The sequence below is a fragment of the Pinus tabuliformis genome, chromosome J (genome assembly GCF_031772625.1).
Source record: "Pinus tabuliformis cultivar Carrire ecotype Pingquan chromosome J, CPIR1, whole genome shotgun sequence".
Classification (NCBI taxonomy): domain Eukaryota; kingdom Viridiplantae; phylum Streptophyta; class Pinopsida; order Pinales; family Pinaceae; genus Pinus; species Pinus tabuliformis.
In genome coordinates, this window is record NC_142295.1 from 837,119,478 (window position 1) to 837,134,290 (window position 14,813).

A 14,813-nucleotide genomic window follows, 5' to 3' on the forward strand; every position below is an offset into this window, starting at 1 on the left:
ACTTGGTCATTTTGTTGAAACTCTGTCAACCAGACCAACCTCCAACAACCGGGCACCTGCTGAGCTGCATTGCGCAATTTCAGCTCTCAGCGATTATGTATTGTTGCCTAGAATTGCACAAAGCTTGAGACTACCTCCTAGGCAGTCTGCACTACGAAACCTTGGATTCGACTTGACCGACTGTCACCCGGAACAACGTAGAAGTTTCCCAGCAAGCCATTTCAATCTGTGTTTCCCGCAAGCACATCAATTGAGCCTCTAGCTGGTCAACTAGAGAGTTTGACCGGGTAGTGACCTCGAGACTCACTCCCCCAAAAAATTGCACAAAAGCTACAAAGCATGCCCACTCTGCTGACTAAAGAAACTACGTGGACATGCCGAAAAGACACCCTGTGTCCATCATTGTCTCCCTCAAAAAATTGCGTAGTTTATCCAGCCAGTCACTCAATCAGTCGACCTGCTACTCGCCTGGAAAACTGTGCAGTTTTCATGAGTAGACACCAAGATTCCCAACATCCCACTCAACTCAAAAAATGTGTAGGGATGTTTAGCAGGCTAGCCACAACAATTGTGCAGTTTTTTCTAGTAGCACTCCTGCAACCCGCTGCCATCTCCTTGAAAAATTTGTGCATTTTTTCCAAGCAAGCCTCCTGAAACCCACTACCAACTCCCCGAAGGAATTACGCAGTTTTTTATACCAACTCCCTCTACTCCTTGCACTTCCTCCCTCAATAAATTGTGCAAATCTGCCCTCCAACTGAGCTAGACCTCGCAAACAGTCATTGCTAATCCAAATTGTCCATCTCAATCTCCTAGTGACTTCTGCGTAATTTTCACCAGCAATGACCAGAGCCCGCGTCCCAACTTGAAATCTGTCTTGCGTAGTTTGATAGCCTTGTCCTCTCTCCCAGTCACCTGCATCCGAAATCAAATGACAATGCATCATGGTAGACTAGGAGATTTATGGTTTTGATGTCGTCTCATCATGAGTGACTGCAGATACTGGTACATGGATAAGACATGATGCGACGACGAATGGGATGAACAAGGAGATTTTTTCACAAATGGATGAATGAATAATGCATGTAAGGCAATTTGTTCATGAATGGACAAATGAATAATGCATGTGAGGAGATTTTTTCACGAACGGACGAACATGTGAAGCATGCCAGAGTACAAGCGAAGGAGTGATGTACACATGCGACATCAAGCAAACACCAAGACCATCAAAGACTCCACACACCTTGTCATGTGGAGGTGAAGCCATGATACATCAAGAGCACATACATCACTCAGCTACACTACAGCTTAACATGGAAACCACTAGCAGCATGAACATACCAGCACTGTCATGTCGAGTCTTTTCATGAGTCATCTCGGCCACATCACTACTCTTGGTCATACTATTGTAAATCAATGTAATGTAATGTGGTAGTCCAAGAGACCCACATGTAATATGAAGAGTCATGTAAAGTTGAAGAGTCAAATAATTCGAACAGTCATGAGGGAAGTTGAACAGTCACAAGGGCCAGTTTTACCCTTCATTATAAATACCCCTCATTTGTACATGCAAAGGACTTTTCACCTTAGATCCTCCCACATAGCTTTGAGAGTTTGTAGTCTTTTCTTTGAGGAGCAAGTAGTGGCTCCAACGCCCCTCTTATGGGGTTAGCGATGGATGGTATACTGATGTGTCTTGGAACTTTTGCTTAATTCAGAAGCTTGATAACAGTCCAACACGTTTTCACACATGTATTGTAAATATTTGTAAGACTAATCTTGGAACACTTGTAATGCATTTTGCTTCAACCTGTGTTAAAACAGTTGAACTATTCTGGTTGCTCTAATACATATGTTTATGAAAATTTGTTGTATAAGTTGTTAACATTGTCTTGCCCACGTGGGCTACCTCACCGAACATCAGACAGAACCTTTCCCATAAACTTGTTATAATGACCATCGCACTCACGCAGACTAATCCGTTGAGTGGTGTATGTACTATCCCTTCTTGTGTGTTTGTGACTGCTACATCCATGTGGACTAATCCGCCAGAAGTTGTGCATGTACTATTGTGTTTTGTGTCTCTGATAGAGTTGGGACTCTTCCCTTTCGACTAGAGACTCACTTCCACCCTCTCCCTCTGCGATGAAAGAACCTTGACACAAGTAACATTAGAACTCACTAGGCACACGAACCTCATTGTTCGAAGACAAAGAAAACCACTCTCATATGCTAACAAGCAAGAGCTAAGGCAAACCTTTAAGATAATGGAAATCGGGCCATCATACTGGATGGGACTCCTACACCAAACGGTTTGAGGTCTATTTGGGAATTCATACCTGGGAGATCCCCTGAATGTTGGCGGGTCCAACACCGTCAACATTTCTGGTGCAAGAAGGAGTGCTTCTAGTTGTTTATGGTTGAATGTCCTCTCACCCCCACTAATCAATGATCTGGTCAAGTCAGTAATTCACAATCCCTCTCACCTACGCACGACTCTGAAGTTGGTTACTCCTCATCTCCCATACGTGAACACAAAATTTTATATCAGCACTTTCACTCCATCCATCCCATTACCTATGATTTCACGAAAGCAATTGAACTAATCCCAGGAATATGACATCTTCCATAGGCATCTAGAAAGCCAAAAACCACTCCCACATGAGTTGTTGTATCATCAGTGGAAGAAGCAGTTCTTTCCACACTCGAAGGTCTGGCAGAAGTTGTTGAGAACGGAGAGGAACCTTAAGTATTCCAATAGGGAGAATATGAGACACCCTTGTGATCTTGGGCTTAAATTCCGGTATAGGAGGCAGAGGGGAAGGCATCGGAGGAGGTGGGGGCAGAGATGAACCAATAGACTCAAAGTCGGAACCGTCAGATTCTGAAGAAGAGGAGGAGGACGAAGAAGAAGAAGACATGGTTGACCAAAATTTGGAATGGATGACTCAGGGACCATTGGCTCTTCTAGGTGCTTGCATAGGATGCCAAAGCGTTCAGAGAGAATGCTCAGAAAGTTTGACCCTGATAGCACAGTGAAGGCAAAAGATCACTTGGACAAATTCTACCTATAGTTGCAGACACTTGAGATACAGTACGACAATGTTGCATGTAGATTGTTTCTGTGTACCTTGGATGTTAACGCAGCATTATGGTATCACAACCTTCCTATCAAATCCATCCATAACTGGGGTACATTCAAATGCATGTTTCTAGAAAATTTTGTTGATGACAAGACCCCAACCATGTTGCTCAAAGAGATGGGAAGCCTAAAGATGGAGGGGAAAGAAAAGGTAAAAGATTTTAATCAAAGGTTTCTGTGCATTTTGAACAAGTTTGCAGTGGACAGGAAGCCTCATGACTCCATCACTATCGACTACTACATGTCTGTAATGCCAACCAGCATCGTGCAGTTAGTCAAGTGAGTTATGAAACCAACATTGTTAGAAAACTGCGAAGAGGCAATCGTCATAGAGAAGGACCTGCATGCTATTGGAGTCATCAAGGATGATGAACTAATAAAGGAGTCCATAGATGCAATCAGGAAGCGCCAGGCTGAGGCGAGCAAGGGTAAAGACAAGGAAACAAGTGATATTGAAACTCTTACTCGTCTTGTCAATAATTGACAACAAAAGTGACTGAGCTCAAATAATGAACAGTTGACACATCTTCCAGTAGTCAGCTGCCTAGACAAATATAAGGAAGCATGTCATCAGGAAGCAATCGCTTCTCGACTAAAATTGTGCAAAGCTCCATCTCAGTGTTCCATGTCGAACAGTGCGCAAACAACGAATTTTTCTCATTTCATGAAGATAAGCAGCTAGAAGGGTCCTGTTCAAAATGGAAACGAGTTATAGGCTAAGTATGCGACCACATGCTAAACATGATGAATAGTGCGTAGGGATAGCCAGGAGACACGGATAATGACAAAGATGTTGCACCTGATGAGACATCAAGCACTGGGCAGGTGGTGAACATGTATTGGTGCTTGCAAGCAGTGCAGAAGATAAACACCAAGAAGAAGCCCCAAAAGAAAAATAGTTGTTACAATCTCAAAAGTCAAGGGGATCCCCCTACACTTGGGGAGATGCAAAAAAGGCTTGAACTATTGAGGAAGGTAAATCCACCAGCCATCCAAAAGCAGAAAACACAAAGCAAACCGAGGAAGACAACGACAGACAAGAGTATGTCCATGAGCAGCAAACTGCAGAACACTCCACCGAACAACACGAACATCAGTCTCACCCCGGAAATCTCGGTGAGTCTACCCACTATGGATTATATCATTTTGGAAGACATGAAGAAAACGCACGCAAACATATTTTTGTTCGAGTTGGCTAAGATTTAGATTTAGCGGGACATCCTACTGCATGCACTGGGACAGACATATATGGATAGCATAACCTCTACCAGCAAGGGAGTACTCACACCTCCCGGATCACTCTCAACTATGCTAAACACACTCCAGATGGAAGAAGAAAACTCTTTCTTCCCTCCATTCCTGCTTTCATTTGAAATCTTTAACTGTAATGTTCACAATTGTTGGGTTGATTATGGCGCGACAGCCAACGTCATGTCGCTCTCTATTTCCAAAAAGATCAATGTGCAATGGAGCAAGACATACGTGCAGATCATCCAACTCAATCAGACATCTGTAGGTCCAGCCATTGGTGAAATTCGGGATGTGATCATCCAACTATCTCATGACAGCCAAGTTCACTAGTGCATAAACATTGTTGTTGTGGACATACCTAAAGTGTATGGCTTACTACTTAGCAGAGACTAGTCTAGCAAGTTGAATGGGTACTATCACACATGTGGCTTCCATACAAGGGAAAAAGCAATCAAATCCGAGTGTTATTCGAGAGATACATGAGGCACAACGTCACTCCCATCAATGGCGAGAATGATTCGTTGGCCTTCGTAAAGCTCATGTTTGGCAACTGCCTCTTGGAAACAACGTTGGGGTGTTATCCTGCACAACCAGCTCCGACCCCACCAAAAGCATAGTTAGCTCCCCTTCCTTTCCCAACTAATGGAAAGGAAACCTGTACAATACATTGTAACATTAGTAGCAGTAATAGTAGTGATAGAAATAACAGTAGTGCAAGCTCGTCGAACATTCCGTGTACAACTGAGTTGTGGACCATGTACTTTGACGGATCAAAGACACAGGATGGCTCTAGAGCAGGGTGTGTCTTGATTGACCCAAAAAATAGAAAACATTTGATTTCAAGCTACTTGGAGTTCGAGTGTACCAACATTGTTAAGTACGAAGCACTTGTGTTGGGCTTGCAAAAGGCCATTAGCCTCAACGTGGTCACGCTCAAAGTGGTAGGTGATTCGGAAATAATGGTACGCTAGGCACATAACACCATACATTGTTTATCACCTCATCTCAAAAGTTACTATCAAGAGGTATGGCAATTGATATCTAACTTCCAAGAATTTAATATCATTGTTGTACCAAGAACGCGTAATGCAGCTGCCAATGCTTTAACAAATGTAGCTTCTAGAATGTCACCACTCAGGAATAGATTTATTGTTCAAATGTTGTATAGGCCTTCTATCTTGGATAACATAACTAATTTACGTGTGTTTGATGATGATCAATAGATACTATATTTCATGGGAAATGTTGATATCTTCAAGGATGCAGCGATTGACGAAGACGAGCATGAGCAGTCTCTGCAAGTTGAGGTTGGTGATAAGAAAGGAAACCTCATCCCAAGGGTGTGATATCTTTGGAAAAGCTCTATGACTTGCAAGACTGCTTTCAAGGGCCAAGGAATAGCAAAAACCACAGCTCTACCATGATGCACGAACAAATTAACTTGGGAACATAACAAGATCTGAAGTTCGTCAATATTGGTACGTGTTTCACGCAACAGAAGTGCCAAGCCTTTGTCCACTTTTTCAAACAATACCGGGATCTGTTCGCATGGATGTATGATGATCTGAAAACTTACGACATGCAAATAATCCAACATATCATTTTGATCAAAGAAGGGGTCAAGCCATATCAGCAGAATCTGATTAAAGTACATCCATCACTTGAACCCCTCATACAGAAAGAGCTCACCAAGCTGTTGGATGCACGGATCATATACAGAGTTCGTCATTCCACATGGGTTTCAAACCTTGTTCTTGTATGTAAGAAGTCTAGGGAAATCTGCTTATGTGTTGATTTCCAGAACTTGAACTGTGCCTCGAACAAAGAAAATTACCCCATGCTATCTATGGAGCACATTTTGCAGACAGTATCTAGGGCACAAATTTTTTCCTTACTTTACGGGTTTTCAGGATATAATTAGGTCCTAGTAGTGGAACCTGATCGACTCAAAACTACCTTCTGTCCCAAGTGGGGTACATTCTCATACAGATGAATGTCATTTGGGCTTGTGAATGTAGGTGAAACCTTTCAGCGTGCCATGGACATCACTTCTGCAGATTCATCAGATAGAACATAGTGGTGTAATTGATGATGTGACTATGTTTTGAAGAAAATGGGAAGACCAAATATGCCATCTGAAGAAACTTTTTGAGCAATGTCGAAAATACAGGATTTCCTTGAATCCCAAAAAGAGTATATTTTCAGTGTCTAAGGGGAACTGCCTTGGGCACATCATTTCCGAAAGCAAGATTAGGGTTGATCTAGAGCAGGTCTAGACTATTACACAGAGCCCTCACCCAGGAAACAAGAAAGCAGTGCATTCCCTTCTTGGCAAAGATAAACTTCCTCCAGAAGTACATCTCGGACTATGCGTAGATAGTAAAACCAATGCAAGACATGATCAAGAAGGATGCAAGCTACAGATGGGGAAAGAGGGAAAAGTATGCATTCACCCGTATCAGGAAGGCTATTGCAAAAGCCCCTGCACTCTACAGCTCATATTTCAACAAAGAGTTCCTGCTATACACCTTCGCCTCCAATAATTAGCTCACTGCAGTACTCACTTAGAAGGATGAGTTGAATGACGAATGTCCCATCTCCTTCATGAGTGCAAGTATGCAAGGACCCAAACTCAATTACCCTACCATTGAAAAAAATCGTATGCAGTATATAAGGTGGTGAAACACTTCAGACCCTACTTGTTGAAGAAAAATTGCTTAGTGTATGTGCCTCACCTAGCAGTCCGCTCACTGCTTGTACAACAAGAAGTCGGTGAACGACGTGCAAGCTGGATGATAGGCTTGCAAGATTATGATCTTGAAATCAAGCCAGTTCACACTTTCAAGGGTCATGGTATTTGCAGACTCGCAGCTGAGGCAGTACATGAACAAGAGGAAGAATAAGAGCTCGTCGGTTGGGAGAAGGAAATCAAAATGTATGATGTAGTGTGAGCACCACCCACTGCATGCAGAAACTATTGTTATTAATATGTGCGTAAATACCTTGAGCATGGCACCATACCCTCTCACTTCTCCATAAGACAGAAGAGGAACTATGCCTTAAAGATTTATCTTATCAGTTGGTGCATGAAGTGCTTTATAGAAAGCACAGTAACAAAATCTTTCTCAAGTGCCTAGAGGCACATGAATCAGAGAAGGTGTTACAATATCTGCATGATGGACCAGCCGGGGGCCACTTTGCAGGAAATACCACTGCACACAAAGTTATGTGAGCCAGTTTCTACTGGCCCACATTATTCAAGGACACACACGCTTACGCCCGCAAGTGCCCGTTCTGTTAATGAGGCGCAGACAAAATGCGAAGGTCAGCAACCCCACTGCACCCTGTTGCAGTGACTGAACCATTCCAACAATGGCGCCTCGACATCATTAGGGAAATTTTCCCACATTCATCAAAACAACACCGCTACATTTTGACAACAACTAATTACTTCCGGCGATGGACAGAAACAGTTCTGCTCAAGTAAGTGAACGACTAGGAAGTCATCAGCTTCCTCCAAGAGAACATCATCTCACACTTTGGTGTCCTGGTATCACTTGTGTTTGATAATGCAACTTACTTTTCATCTTTGAAGCTTTATGATTTTGCATTGCAATATGGTATTGTGTTGAAACACTCATCTAACTACTACCCACAGGGAAATAGTCTTGCAGAATCCACGAACAAAAACCTTATCTGTATAATCAAAAAGACCATTTACTTTGACCAACGTAACTAGAACTCTACCTTGACGAATTCCTTATGGGGTGACCACGTAACGCCTAAACCCTCTCTGAATACCTTGCCATATTTCCTGGTCTATGCGAAAGAATCCATCCTACCACCCAACATGTACTTGCCTGAGCTTCAGTTGTCTCAAGAATCCCAAGGAAAGCCTTGTCTACTGGTTAAGTGTAGGATGGATACACTTCACAAGCTGTAGGAAGAAAGTATGAAAGCAAAAGAAAAACTTACAATCCACTAGAACCGTATCAATAGATGGTTCTACAAGAAGTTTGCAGGGAATGTTAACTTCAATGTTGATCACTTATTCTTGAAATGGGATAAACCCCATGAAGACAAAGGCAAGCATACGAAGTTCCAATCCCTGGGGATTGGTCCGTACACAGTCCATGAGAAGCTTGGCCCTTACACTTACCATTTTCAATCACTTGATGGGAGGATTGACAATCTTCCTGTTAATGGACAAGATCTCAAACATTATTTTAGTAAGCCCTATGCTATGTACATAGTCTGTTTACTTCTTACTGTTTTTATTTTTTACTTTATCTTACTATTTCCATTTCTCCTTGTTTTGTTTGTTTAGTATCCTGCTATTTTTGGTTTTTGTAAATAAGTGCTTCCCTTTACTGAGTTCTAGCTTTTAAATGAGTATGTGGCTGAGATCTAAAGAGCCTTGTGACACTGCAGCACTTGGCATGTCCTGCATCCGTCTTCTCTCTGCTTGGTTGCAACCTTCAGCCGATGAAGTCTTGACGGAAAAAACAAGCCATTTGCAAGGGAAGCTTCGTTCCAACCATGAACTTGTGTCCACACTAGGAAACCCCATGTCCATACTCAGCTTTCTGCTCTATGTGTTCAAGCTCATCCAACTAATAGAAACGGAGAAGGGGAAAATCTAAACGAGAAAACCTATGGCAAAGATATTACATGCTTCTCTAAAGGAACAACCTCTTCTACTCTCAATAAATCAGGATCCCTCTTCTGCCCCAAAAATAAATAAGTTCATATGCACAGTCCTCTTAAAAAATACAAAGGGGAAAGAAGAGAAAGGCTTCCTACGCAGAGAGGTGAAGCATGCAACTCCACCGAGGTACTGACCAGGATCACTGGAAGTGGAGCAATGTGTGTGTTCCTACATGACTCTGTCGAGGTACTGTCTAGGTCTGCTAGCAATGGAGCAACACCAGAGATGAAAAATTATACTATGAAATCTTTTTAACTTGCAAGCCAAACTACCCTTCCTAATTTCAAAACATTGTGATAAAGCTGAAACTTGTTGTTGTGTTTGACTGAGTTGGTGAAAGGTGAACAATGTCTATGCATGGGGTAAGTGGGGAAGCTGAATTAACCTGCACAATGATTTAATGCTCCCTGAGAGACCAAAGCCCTGTGTTGTAAATGGACCAAAATAGAGAATCTGGAGTTCAACTAGTGTGTCACCAAGTGTTGTAGCAACTGCAACACCCTCCAAAATTTTAGCCTCCATTCAATTATGGAGCCTTCCTTGGGCTTTTCCTTGATGTTTTCAAGCACTTGGGCTCATCCCATGAGCCCATGTTGAGTCTTTTCACCCTCCTTGCTTGACCGTTCATCAGACATCTCTCTGCATGTTGGTCACAATGTCATTCTTGCAGTAATGTTCTAGCCATGCACAAGGTCTACCTTCATGTGTACAAGTTGTGTCAGCTATGTAAACATATGTCGCACTCACACTCGAAGTTGTATGCACTGTCGCACAAGTGTCATTGCGTTCATTTGACGATCTATCATAAGTGTCACACTTGTCTCTCACACTGTCGGTCAGTCACACTGAGTGTATGTTGTTGAGGCATCTTATCATCAAGTAATGTTGAGTGTGTGTTCAGAAGGCCATGCATGTATGAAGTCACTCATTCACAAACTTGGTCATTTTGTTGAAACTCTGTCGACCGGACCAACCTCCAACAACCAAACACCCGCCAAGATGCATTGCACAGTTTCATCTCTTAGTGATTACATACTGCTGCCCAAAATTGTGCAAAGCTTGAGGTTTCCTCCAAGGTAGTCTACATTGCACAACACTGGATTCGACTCCACCAACTCTAACCTAGAACAATGCAAAATTTTCCCAGAAATCCATTTCAATCTGCACTTCCCACAAGCACATCAATCGAGCCTCCAATTGGTCAACCAGAGAGTTTGACCGAGCAGTGAGCCCGAGACGCACTCCCCCAAAACATTGTGCAAGAGATACAAAGCATGCCCACTTTGCTGACTGAAGAAAATGCACAAACATGCCAGATAGACACCCTGTGTTTGTCAGTGTCTCCCTCAAAAAATTGTGCAATTTTTCTAGCCAGTCACCCAGTCACTCGGCCTACTGCTCACCTAGAAAACTGCACAGTTTTCATGAGCAGTCACCAAGATGCCCAACATCTCACTCAACTGAAAAACTACACAGGGATGTTCAACAAGCTAGTCACAACAATTGCATAGTTTTTTCCAGCAGCACTCCCGCAGCCTGCTTCCAGCTCCCTGAAAAAATTGTGCATTTGTTCCAAGCAAGGCTCCTGCATCCCGCTACCAGCTCCCCGGAGGAATTACACAGTTTTTGCTGCCAACACCCTCTGCTGCCTGCATTACTTCCCTCAAGAAATTGTGCAAATCTTCCCTCCAGCCAAGCCAGATCCCACGGACAGTCACTGGTGATCTAGATTGTCCATCTCAGTCTCCTAGTGACTTTTGCTCAATTTTCACCAGCAGTGCCCTAGGCTTGATAGTACAAGAAAGAATGCAACTGGTTATGAACCTAGTTACCTCTTCTTATTTCCTTGGATAATACACATACCTTTACAGGTTTTCCACCATCGTCCATCGAAATGCTGTGTGACTTTGGAGGTGTCAGCCTCTCTAATTAGCTACAGTCAATCACCTTTAAGAACACGTAATTTATCTAACATGTAGAGTAACCCATTCTAGAGATGGTAGTCAACTATGTTGTCACCATCATGCACATGAATTTGGATTTGTAATAGTTGAAACACCTCCATGAAGGCCTCATCCTATGTGTATGACTATATTTATACATCATGGTTGAATGGCTCCATGTTCATAAGTTTAGTTCCCAAAGATGTGATCTTTTATGTGGGTGGCCTTGAAATCATGTTGAACAAAATTTTTTGTGCTACCATTCTTGTACTTGATCACTAAGTTAAACTATTATAGAAACCCCATCAACTTGTAATTCCTGGTTTGGTGTAGCTTACTCATGTCCTATAGGTATTGTAGTGGTTGGTGATCTGTGTGGATTATTGTCTCCTTTCCCATTGGATATTGTTTCCACTTCTTCACTACTTGCATCAGTGAATACAACTCCTTATTGTAGGTGGGATAGTTTAGAACCACCCCATGAAATACTTTAAAATGGTAGCATATAAGCCTTCCTAGATGTATTAGGACCACTGCCAAAGCATACCCACTTGTATTTGTCTCCACTTTGAAGGGTCATTGCAAGTTTAATAATGCTAGAGCTAGTGCTTAACTAATATATTTCTTTAACTCCTCAAACGCCCTCTACTAACCCTTTCCCCGTAGGAAACTCTTATCACTCACTATTATGGCATGCAGTGGTGTTACCATTACTGAATACAAGGCTATGAATTTCCTTAGGTACTGTGCTACCCCAATGAAACTCCTCACCTTAGAAAAATTATTAGGCACTAGCCAATTCACGATTGCCTCCATATTGGTAGGACCTATCATCAACTCTTTTCCATCTATTACATACCCAAGATACCCAAAAGTCTATTGTGAAAACTCACACTTCTTGGGATTTTCTAGTAGTTGGTGCTTCTTGAATGTCTTTAACACCTACATCAAATGTGATATGTTCTCCTCTTAGGTAGTGATGTAAACAAATATATCATCCAAATGGACAATAACAAATTAATCTTTAAAGGGCAAAATATATCATCCATTAACCTCATAAATGTAGCTAGTGCATTGCATATCCTATCCCAGTTTTGAAGGTGGTCTTCCAATTATATTCTTCTCCAACCTGAACCTGGTGATGTTCCATATTTAAGCCCATCTTGGTGAAGTACTTGGCTTGTTGTAGTTAATCCAACATATCATCTATGTTAGGAAAGGTGTGTGTATTGTTGTGTAAATTTGTTAAACTCCTTATAATCAATACATATCTACCAATTCCCATCCTTATTTGGCATATTGATCAGGGGTGACCCACATGGTGAGGTTCTTGGTTGAATGACACCATGTTCTAGTAGTTGTTACAATTTCTTCGTCACCTCACTTTCATTTATAATGGAATACCTATGCATCCCAATGTTTCACAACAAGAAGTCCAACAACAACTGGATGTCATGCTCCACTTCCCTCTTGGGCAATAACCTTTAGGCTCCTAGATCACTCACATGTAAGCCCATAACAACTCTTCTAGTCATTGTTTTTATTCCTTATTACACCCCTCTAGGGATGATTTTCCTCTCATTTACTCTTCCATAAATTATTTTTCTCTTAAAGACAATAAAACATACTTCTTGCTAGAACTGATTAATTTCTTAACTTGCTTAGAATTTATGAGCAAAATTTTGGACTTTCCCTTGTGCATGTTGATGGTGAAGGATTTTCCATCCTTGATGAGGCAGTACTAAATGGATCTCTGCATGAAGACTGCAAATGTCATGTACATATAGGCACTTCCAAACACCAATCCACATACATCAATGGGAACTGCATCTAGTTTTACTTCATCAATAAAATCAACACTAATAACAAACCTAATTTTGCACTATTTGGTTACCTTTATTTTTGCATCCTTATTTAACCATCTCAATGGATATGGGATTTGATTGTCATGAGCTTCCAATCCCAATTTTGTTACCAACTCTACTACAATGAGATTCACATGTGATCTTGCATTGAATAGAGCATCATTTTTTCTCTTCTTGACCCGTATCTTTATATGGGAGAGTATGGTCATTTCCTTCTCTTCCTATTGCTAAAGGATATTAAAATTCACCCAATTCTACAATAATGTATATACAATCTTCTCGTCCACGTCCAGGTTTCTTTCCACCTAGCTCCTCAAATAATTTGCCATGCCACTTTTCCTCTTAGAATCTTTCATTTTCTTCTTCGAGTTTAGCTCAAGATGGAACTTCCAACACTTCTCCTCCATATGATCATAAATTTTATAATGGTTGCAATGGCAGCTGGGATATTTGAAATGTTGTGTTGTGGCTACTTCCTTTTTATATTTCCATCCTTTCCACATGTTCTTCCCCTACTTGGATTCTTCTTGGTGCTCCTTTTGCTTTCATCCACTTAATTTCCCTCTCTTTTGGCCTATGTTCTACAAGTACTATACTTATCCACAAGAATTATCCACCATTTAGGTTTGAAAAAACTCATTTTCTTCTGAAGATGGCCATGTAGACCCCCAAAATACTTGAGGAATACATCTAGGCTCTTTGAGGAGATACCTAGCATTATACACTTTGCCTCAGTCTCTACCTCAAGTAATGCCACTAAATCCATAGGTCATCTACAAACCCTATAGGGTGAAATTGTGACTTTATGAGGGTTTTGACATCCTCACACTTAGTCGCTAGAGGATCTCCCTGCAACCTTGAGGTCTCCGTTTGGATTTCCAACGAGGTGAGGGCATGAACCTCTAATTTCAATTGAGTAGATGAATTATTATGTTCTTCCTCCATATGATGAGCATTGAAATAAACTTATAATTATTGCAACTATTGATTCAAATTTTGAGCGTCAATATCACCTTGATAATGATTGGTTCTAACCTTTGCTTATATGAATTTTTCATAGCACATGGACTCACTAAATATTTTTTTTGGTTCTTTCTTAACATCCTACTATGGTTCTTCCTGATCTTTTGATTTCCCCTCTAATTTGACCTCCACATTAGAACCTCCATCTTGTCTATATAGTCCAGGCTTATAGGTCAAGATCATCATGATGAGTCTCAAATTATGGTTTGTATCAGTGACTTGTGCTTCCCATTGCACAAACCTCTACTATTGAGGATCTTGAGGGTTATTAATAGATTCATTGGATATGGTTTGGGTTTTATGAATCTCATCTTACTCGATCTGGATCTCTTGAAAATCCCCATAATATACCCAAAGAAATATAGTTTGATACTAATATTATCTATAATTTGTCATGGATATTCTACTAGATGATTCTTCACAATAGGTCAATGAATTTATACTTAAAATATGAAATCTATACTTTGAGGGTTATTTTTCTTAGACTTCCAAATTTGTTAAGTCACTGTTTTTATGCATGTAAAATAGAAAATGTAGAAAATAGATAACTTATGAAAATACAATCACTCACCACCAAAATAACATAAGATATCACCTGGGAAGCCCTTTCGAGAGAAAACCCAACTAGAAGGTGAGGTTATTATGCTCTCCCTTTTTCTTAATGGAAATGGATGCAAATACAAAGAAGTGACACTTGTGGTCCATGGGATACTATATTGCACCTATTTTTTCTCTCTCTCTATCCAATCTTGGTTATTCTCATCTATGGAACAAAAATGCACTCAAATATAATGGACCCTCTTTTCCTCCTAGTGGCTTTATTATAATATAACCCAATAACCTACTAGTGGTTAGGTTTGAATCCTTCAACTCTTAACTAC